At 37.2% G+C, this 10,040-nt stretch overlaps 1 long non-coding RNA gene across 2 annotated transcripts; it reads left to right on the forward strand.

The window, feature by feature from the left end:
- The first annotated feature begins 2,569 nt into the window (after positions 1-2,569).
- LOC309513114 lies at positions 2,570-9,545 on the forward strand. Of its 2 annotated transcripts, XR_014211315.1 has the most exons (4): positions 2,570-2,679; positions 2,784-2,847; positions 9,028-9,163; positions 9,273-9,545. It is a non-coding gene; the product is annotated as an uncharacterized lncRNA (long non-coding RNA). The 2 variants fall into 2 exon arrangements; XR_014211314.1 differs by having other exon boundaries at positions 9,028-9,545.
- Positions 9,546-10,040: the final 495 nt, after the last annotated feature.

Genomic DNA, 10,040 nt, shown 5'->3' on the forward strand with positions numbered 1-10,040 from the left:
GCATCACTAGACGCAGAAAAAGCATTCGACAAGGTCAACTGGACATTCTTATTCACCACCCTCCGTAAATTTGGTTTTGGAGAGTCGTTCATCCAATGGATAACAACACTATACACTTCTCCAAGGGCCGCAGTCGTCACAAATGGGATCACTTCACCAAGCTTCACTCTGCACCAAGGAACCAGACAGGGATGCCCACTCTCTCCATCCCTTTTTGCCATATTCATCGAACCACTTGCAGCAGCAATACGCCAAAACAACAAAATTAAAGGAATCCAAGTCAACAACTCTCAAAACAAAATTAGTCTATATGCAGATGATTTACTATTATACTTACGAACTCCATGACAATCACTCAACGAAGCATTCAATGTTCACTCTGCAGCTCATGACCCCTCCCTTCCCCTCAACACGGGTAACATCAAGTACTTAGGTATATCAATTTCCCCCAGGCTGTCAGAGCTTTACAATCTCAACTATGCCTCACTCCTCAAGAAAATAGAAGATGATTATAAACGATGGAACAAGCTCCCACTCACACTCATAGGCCGTATCGCAACAATCAAAATGAAGATACTCCCCCAGATCAATTACCTATTTTCAATGATTCCGATTACCCCGACAGACTATTGGTTAAAAAAACTAGATTCCCTCACCACTCACTTCTATTGGAAAAATAAAAAACCAAGGATAGCACTTACAACACTCCAAAACACAAAACACTTAGGCGGACTTGAAGCACCAAATGTCATGCACTACTACCTGGCAAACCAATTACAGTACCTATATAAATGGACTCAACAACAGACACATTCCAACCCATGGCTTGACCTTGAGCAATACTTGTGCTCCCCCAACTCAATTGCAGACCTCCCCTTTCTACCACAGTCAATCAAAAAACTGGACTTCTATCATAACATTACAATTGCAACAACTCTGGCAGCCTGGTGGAAAACCAACAAAATCACCAAATCACCCCTAGCACCATGTAGGTATACCCCCATCTGGCACAACCCTGACCTCCGTCTTCACAATGAACCGATCCACTTCCCCAAATGGCAACAAAATGGCATCACCCACCTTCACCACGTATTTGAAAATCATAAATATATGTCATTTACCTCAATTGTCCAGAAATTCGGGATCGGGAGAAACCAATTTCTCCACTACCAACAGCTTAAATCCTTAATTCAAAGCAAAATAACTTTAACTAACACCCTACAGCCTTCTAAAATCAGTGAACAGTTATTGGAAATAGCAAACCACCCAAGAAAACTTATATCCAAACTCTACAGCTTTATTGCTTCATCTAACCCCACAATAACCCCACAATAATAATAAGTTGGGCAAAAAAAAGAAGAATTGATAGGTCTAACATATTTGGAACACGGAGTCGACTTTGCAACCTTGGCTAAATGAAGTTTACACGAGACTAGATAATGATCTGAGATGTCATCGCTCTGCTGCAGAATTTCAACGGCATCAACATTGATTCCATGTGATAATATTAGATCTAGAGTATGATTACGAGAATGAGTAGGTCCTGACACATGTTGTCTAACTCCAATAGAGTTCAGAATGTCTTTAAATGCCAATGCATCTTTTTCGTTATCTACATGTATATTAAAATCACCAACAATTAGTACTTTATCTGCAGCCAATACTAACTCTGATAGAAAATCAGCAAATTCTTTGATAAAGTCTTTATGGTGCCCTGGTGGCCTGTATACAGTAGCCAGCACAAATGTTAAACGTGATTTATCATTTACACTAGAAAGTGTTACATTTAGCAACAACACTTCAAAAGAATTATATTTAAAACAAGACTTCTCAGTAATTCTGAAGATATTACTATAAATTACAGCAACACCTCCCCCTTTGCCTTTCAGACGAGGCTCATGTTTATAACAGTAATCTTGCGGGGTGGACTCATTTAAAGTAATATAATTGTCTGGTTTTAGCCAGGTTTTCACTTTAGCACCCCACTATGACATCGGGTCCAGGCGCGGGTCCTTCATCAGATCTGGATACAGCTTGGATCCGGCAGGCTGCGGTAAAACCTCGGGATAAACAAAAACACAAAAATTAGTGTAGATGCCATTCTTCTTATGATGTAACGAGTACATCAGGATGTACCTGATCAATGCAGCCTAACATTGAATTATAGAAGTCTATAATGTGTTATGTGTATGCTAGGTCAAAGAGATGTGTTTTTAGTCTAGCTTTGAACTGACAGAGTGTGTCTGCTTCATCTAACCTTTCGTTACCTTTTCTCTTAATTGTAATTCTTTTACTTCAATGAAAGGTCAGATTTTTGCGAATTTTTGGAATGAAAGATCAAAAGGATAAACAATGCAGATTTATTTTTTACAGCCATCTTTGATCATATTTACCAAGGGGGCAAATAATTCTGACCAGCACTGTACTTCCTTTCCTTACCTTTTTTCTTTTAGGCACATGAGGTTTTTTCTTTACCTACTCTCTGGGTTTCTTTTGTTTCTCGTTCTTCCTCTCATGACGGTATCTTATTTCCTTACCTACTTATCTTATTTGATACCTGGAACCAGTCGTGGAGGAGGATCTTTTCCATATTAATCCGCTTGGCTGGATCCCTTTCCATGCATGAAGAGATCAGATCTCTGCATTCTGTGAAGAGGGGAGAGATGTCCAGTTATTATTGTAAGTGTTACACTTTGTGTAACTGATCATATTATTTTAAGCAGTAATAAACGTTCCTGTATGTCCACATGCTCTCACCTTTGGAAATGTCTTCTGTGTAGCAGGGCTCACCAAACATCTGAGGGAGGTTCCCGCGAGGATACTTCCCAGACAGCATCTTGAACATCAGTATGCCTAAAGAATACACTGTTGAATGCTTGCCATGATACATTTAATGGTTGACCCTGGAAATAGTTACTAAAGTTTTATACTGACACTTTTACTGTCGACCGGCAAAGTTTTTCAGGGCAAAATTTTGTCATTTTAAATTTTGTCATTTTTTGTCACATGATTCCAGTAATTAACCTTGATGTAACTTTTAATGAATTTAAATTCCAACTTCCAAGAGTGCAAAAAAACTACCTTTCATGAATCAGACAAACGGATCTCTTCGTAGCCAGATCCATATGATCCTTGACCCAGCATTTTCATAGTTTCATAGTTCTGCAAGACGTCGCCTGTTAAAAATGATATTAAACCCATGATTTACTCACCCTCAAGCCGTTCGAGATGCATATGTCAATCATTTTTCAGACGAACACATTTTCAGATGAACACATTATTTTAGAAAATGTCTTAGATCTTTCAGTGGTTATAATGTAATATAACCGTAGGACGTAGCATAGCGTTCGTTCTACGTCACGACGGTTCCTACGCTACGTCCTACGCCGGCATCCATCTCTCGTGAACTAGTGTCGACCGTTGCCGGAAGCCAGTTATTTTCATTTATAAAGTTTTAAATATGTATATTTTTACGACAAAACCGCATGGATTATCCTCAGAAGGCCTTCGTTTATCCCCCTGGAGCCGGATGGATTACTTTTGTGAAGGATGCATGCACATTTTTGGGACTTGAAGGAGGTGGACCCCATAACTTGACATTATAACCACTGAAAGATCTAAGACATTTTCTAAAATAACTGAAAATGTGTTCGTCTGAAAAATGATTGACATATGCATCTCGAACGGCTTGAAGGTGAGTAAATCATGGGTTTAATATCACTTTTGGCCGAACTATCCCTTTAACTGTCGAAGCAATCTTTTTCCAAATTAAACATTTCTTCTTGTTACTACATTCTCCGCTAAATTTCCCAAGTAAAATGTCCTAGTAACTGTTATATTCCAACAAACACATATTTTCCGCTGGGGTAAACTGCACTGGGGTGCGTTTCCCGAAAGCATCGTTAGCCAACTATGGTCGCAAGTTCCGTCGTTATCAGCATAGTTCAACGATTTGGTGTTTCCCGAAACCATCGTTCCAACGAACGTTCGCAAACAGCATCGCAAACTTGTGTGGTTGGAACGACAGCTCTCGAGCTGTGGTTAGAAGCATAGTTTCTAGTTTACATGAGATGTAGACTGAATAAATCCTTATCTTTAGCAAAATAAGCAAGCTGACATTCAGTACAACCTGTGTTATTTATTTAGAATACATACAAATGTAATTTACGTCTTTTAGTTTGTCAAGAGATTTAAAGCACCGTTTTTGAAGACTGCGCATGTGCGAACGTGCTCTACTATGTAAGAACGAGCCAAATATTGAAACTGGTAATAAAGCAAAATAACTGAGAAAAATTTGAAATGGTCTTCAGATGCCATGTCTGTAACTTATATGACAAAATCTAGCGTTAATTCGATCTCAAACAGATTAATTAAAATAAGTTATTAGTCCACCACGTGCGAGACGTCATAAACCAACGTGGTTGAACGATACTTTGCGACAGACGGTTTCGGGAAACAGTCGTGACTAGCTACCCTTACGAAAAAGAAGTTTATTCAAGTGTTCTATTAGTATACTTCTTTTAAACTAAAAATAAGAAAGTATACTTTCAGTCTACTTTTTATATACTTCTCAGAAATATACTTTATATACTTCTCAGAAATATACTTCAAATTGCACTTAAGTATACTTGACTTATACTGACAGAAAAGTCTAAGTATATTTAGCCTATACTTGTTGATCGAGATATACTTAAAAGTATAATTAAGTATTCTAAGTATTCTTGGCTTGTACTTGTGTTTACTATTTTGATTGAGTAGCTTATTAAATACTTTTTTTAAAACATAATATTACACACCGTCTTATAAACTAACATGTTCAGCTTTATATACATAGTAACAAACTTTCGGGTGGAATAGCTTATAGAGTAAATAAAATAAGCATGGAAAAAAAGTTTATTCAAGTGTTCTATTAGTATACTTCTTTTCAACTAAAAAGAAGAAAGCATACTTTCAGTCTACATTTTATATACTTCTCAAAAATATACTTAATTACACTTAAGTGTACTTGACTTATACTGAGAGAAAAGTACAAGTATATTTGGCCTATACTTGTACTCAATCTTTTGATCGAGATATACTTAAAATTTGAATTATTGAAAGTATACTTGGCTTGTAGTTGTGTTAACTCTTTTGATCGAGTAGCCTATTAAATATACTTTTTTTTACATTGTTTTTCATATACAGTCTTATGAAACTTTGTTTGAAAATATGATTAAAATATTGATATAAAACAGATATGTTTCTAATTCTGCGTATCTGAATTTTTGTGTAGGCTAGTCCACTGGTAGTGTACATATTTACTTTAATTTAACTTTTCTCCACCATTGACTGAATTTTCCAGCTATCCATGTTTTCACTGATATACGGTAGGGGGCGCTATGACACATCTTCTAGTACAGAATCTCTGGATCAAAACACAGGAGAAGAAGAAGCTGAAACAAGTGATAGAAGATTGCTCACTCAAATGTAAAATAATGTAATATCAAACATTAAACAGCTTGTAAATCCAAACTGCTTAATGTTTCCAAATGAAATGAAGCGTAGGCCTAACCCATGAAGAGAAAACGACTGTGAAGCTTTGGGGGTGTTGGACTCGATCTACTCCACCTGTGTTTTGATCATCGTTCTGGATCTGATCAAGGCGTAGTCTTTGACAAAAATGTGATTTTCTCAAATATTTTGTTTAAAATGTTGCCTTTATGAAACTTACTGACATTCAAGTGTTGATAAAAAAGGATGCATGAAGCTAATAAAATGTTTTTAAAATTAAAGTAGAGTTAAAGGTATTTTTCAAGTATAAAAAAATTACATTTGAACATAGTAGTATAGGCCTACTGCAACTGCAAAAATTGTATATAAATAGTAAACTATAAGTATAATGTTAAGTTCACTTAAAGAAAACTTGTAGAATAAAACTACTAAACTAGTAGTTTACTGAGAGTACATTAAAACAAAACTTGTAGAATAAAACTACTAAACTAGTAGTTTACTGAGAGTACACCAAAAGAGTAAAAATAATATATAAATGGTAAACTATAAGTATAATGTTAAGTTCACTTAAAGAAAACTTGTAGTATAAAACTACTAAACTAGTAGTTTACTGAGAGTACATTAAAATAAAACTTGTAGTATAAAACTACTAAACTAGTAGTTTACTGAGAGTATACTTCAAAGTTGCTACAAGTATTAAAATAGTAAACTACTAGTATACTCATAAGTTCACTTGCAGTACAAATGAGAAACATAATTATGAACTAGTTGTGCACTTAAAGTTTACTACTGTTACACTTATAGTACACTTAAACATATACTTTTATATACTTCAAGTGGGCCAATTTAGTCCCAAGCGGTATTAAAATAGTACACTTACAAGTTTACTACTAGTACATATTGACATTAGTATACTTACTACATAAAGTATACTTAAAAATATACTTGAACATTACTCAAGTATACTTCATAAAATGAACTTGAAGTATACTTTTTTTTCGTAAGGGTAGTTGATTTCTCCAACGATGCATCGTACTATGGTAGTTAAAGCGACACTATGTAACTTTTCAACCTTCATAATATATTTCCAAGATCCTTGTGATGGTACATCGACTTACAATAGGTTGAATGACACGTCTGCCATAGCCTGACAGGGTCTGTATCGCTTTTACTGGCACTATGTAACTTCGGTGTTCGGGTAGTAACGAGCACAAAAAGAACTACAAAATTCGACTGCTTTACGGCATACGTCACTTCCCCCACCACTTCGTCAAATTTGGACGTGAGAGGCCAACCAGCGTTTGTTTTCGGCTTTCGTGCGTATGTTTTTATCATGGGGGTTGTTTACACCTGGCCACTTAATGCATTTTCTCAGATCGGATAGCTATCCGATCGAGAAAAGTCCAGGTTTAAATGCCCTCCGAAAAGCATTTGAGACGGATTTGAATCCGATCCCTCAAACCACTTCAGGAGGAGATCAGACACATTCCAGACGAAACTGGACAAGTGTAAATGCATATGGTTGTTGAAACCACATATGTAAATTGTACTCCTCCCAAAAATGCTAAAAATAAATAAATAAAAAAACGTGTGAGAGCGTTGTATAGGCTATTATGTTATATCCAGAACGCGCTGGAACACGCATCACCGCAGATGAGCAACTGCATCAAGCCAACGTGCAAACTATCGCAAATCAAAGTGAAAGTAAGTCGCAGACGCTTAACACACAATCTTCATCATTAAAAGTAAAGAAACGAAATGATCTTACCAGGGCTGTTACTGCTCTCTCTTATTGCGGTCTTTGATTTTGAAATTTTAGCTGATGATCTATAAAATGCAGCTCATATCTCGGTGACGTGCACTCCATTAAATCTGCATATAGCGTGAGAATTGAAGATCGAATTTAAATCCGTTTCGCAAAAATACATTTATGTGACCAGGTGTAAATGGAATCGTTTTGATAAATCAGATAGCTATGCCTCACGAATTAGTTTGCCAGCTGAACTCAGGTGTTGTGAGGTGTATTTATCACGTAGTCCTGAGGGATATCAGACGACGCTGTTGACGTTGATTCCTGCGATTATCATGAGAACAGCTTTCAATATCTCACATAATTATCATAAATAAGCCTAACGTAGAGGTTGTAAATAGTGTAAACGAGCACAATTTGCAAACTATTATGATAAATTGCAATAATCATGTCTAATGACATCATAACGGCCAATGTTATGAAATAATGCGACGTACATTTAACTTAATTGATGTTATCTGGCATTTTGTAATGTTTACATTCCAATAAAAACAACACAAATTAAATTATACAGTAGGCCTAGACTATAGACTATTTATTTGTGATTTAGCTGCAATCATGTAAAAAATTTATAATATAATTCCACAGCGACTCTAGGGGTCGCTGTTTGACAAAAACACAATTTCTACTTAGTGTGGCTTTAAGCAGCGAGCTATATAGTTGTACGGGAAACGCACCCCTGAGCGGTTGAATGCGCTTACTCGATCCGCCATGTTTTTTGTTTTGAAAATGTCTTATTTTACCCAGAATGCATTGCAGTGTAGTCCTACTTAAGATAGTCAGAGTCTTAAGTGCTTTGTGCAACGGTCTGATTTAGATGTCTATCTGAAGTCTGACTATCTACTATATCTAAGCCATAGTCAAAGTCTATCTTTGTGAAACCAGCCCCAGATTGTCATGTTTTATCTCTAAGACTATGAGCCAAATTACTGGAGAGAAGAGCAGCACCATCCCAGGAGGGATGAATACCATCTCTTTTCAACAGGTCAGGTCTGCCCCAAAAACTTTTCCAATTGTCTATGAATTCTATATTATTTTGCCATTGAGTGAACACAATCTACTAACTATCTCATCACTCCTGCGAACAGGAAGGGGGCCAGAGCAAATTACAGTGCCTGACATCGTACTTGCAAGTTCACACACCTCTTTAATATTAATTTTGGTGATCTCCGACTGGCGGAGTCAAACATCATTTGTGCCGATGTGAATAATAATCTTAGAGAATTTACGATTAGCATTAGCCAGCAGCACTTTTAAATTTGCTTTGATGTCAGGCGCTCTGGCTCCCGGCAAACATGTGACTATGGTGGCTGGTGTCTCTATTTTCACGTTCCGTGTAATAGAATCACCAATAACTAGGGCACAATCAACAGGATTCTCAGTGGGTGATTCACTGAGTGGGGAGAACCTGTTTAATGTTGTTATCGGAACGGAAGAGCGGTGTTTTGTCCCGCGACTATAGCGTCTCAACGTCAACCAATAGTGCATGTAAGCTGTGCTTTGACCTGTGATTGCATATATGGATATACACACACACACACATATATATATATATATATATATATATATATATATAATTCGTTACATTTATATAGCGCTTTTTCTGAGACCTCAAAGCGCTTACTTTTCTTTTAGGCACATAAGGTTTTTTCTTTACCTACTCTCTGGGTTTCTTTTGTTTCTCGTTCTTCCTCTCATGACGGTATCTTATTTCCAAACATTTTTAGGTGAGGATCGATACCTGGAACCAGTCGTGGAGGAGGATCTTTTCCATATTAATCCGCTTGGCTGGATCCCTTTCCATGCATGAAGAGATCAGATCTCTGGATTCTGTGAAGAGGGGAGTGATGTCCGGTTATTATTGTAAGTGTTATACTTTGTGTAACTGATCATATTATTTTAAGCAGTAATAAAAGTTCCTGTATGACCCGTCCACATCCTCTCACCTTTGGAAATGTCTTCTGTGTACCAGGGCTCACCAAACATCTGAGGGAGGTTCTCGCTAGGATGGTTCTCGCTAGGATACTTCCCAGACAGCATCTTGAACATCAGTACGCCTAAAGAATACACTGTTGCAGGCTTGCCATGATACTTTCCATGCCTGACCCACTCAGGGGGAGCATAAACTCTTGTGCCTGGAAGAAAGAACAAGATTTCGTCCATTGCAATGAATTTGTATTTCCATAGCTTTTTGTCGATTTATTCACCATAGATTTGTGGAATAATACGTACCACAGAATTTCGAATAAGAAGACTTCTTCAAGCGTTTGCTACAACCGAAGTCTATTAATTTGACCTGCAAGGTGTTTGGGTTGATGAGCAGGTTTTCCAGTTTGATGTCGCTGTGGTGGACGCCCCTCTCACTGCATATTCTTGCAGCAGTGACAACCTGACGCATCACAGCTCGTGCCGTCGATTCCTTGAGTATGCCACCATTTTGCCATAAAAATATCCTCATATCTACACATGGCGTGGGCCGCTCTAAGACCAGTACATATTCCTCTGGTGTCTCGTACCAGTCCAGCAGCTTTATTATTTGAGGAACACTGGGATTTTTGTTCATAAGAGCCATCATAGCGACCTCATTTGGAGGGGATTTGCCGAATAGACCCTACAGGAGAGATAATAGTTATACAAAAGTGAGATAATTAGGGGACATGGTTTAATTTAAATGAATTACTACAGAATTATGTCCTGCATTTGGGTAAGTATAGGTTTGAAGAGTTAAGTAATTGAAATA

The sequence above is a fragment of the Leuciscus leuciscus genome (genome assembly GCF_965113295.1).
Source record: "Leuciscus leuciscus genome assembly, chromosome: 13".
Classification (NCBI taxonomy): Eukaryota; Metazoa; Chordata; class Actinopteri; order Cypriniformes; family Leuciscidae; genus Leuciscus; species Leuciscus leuciscus.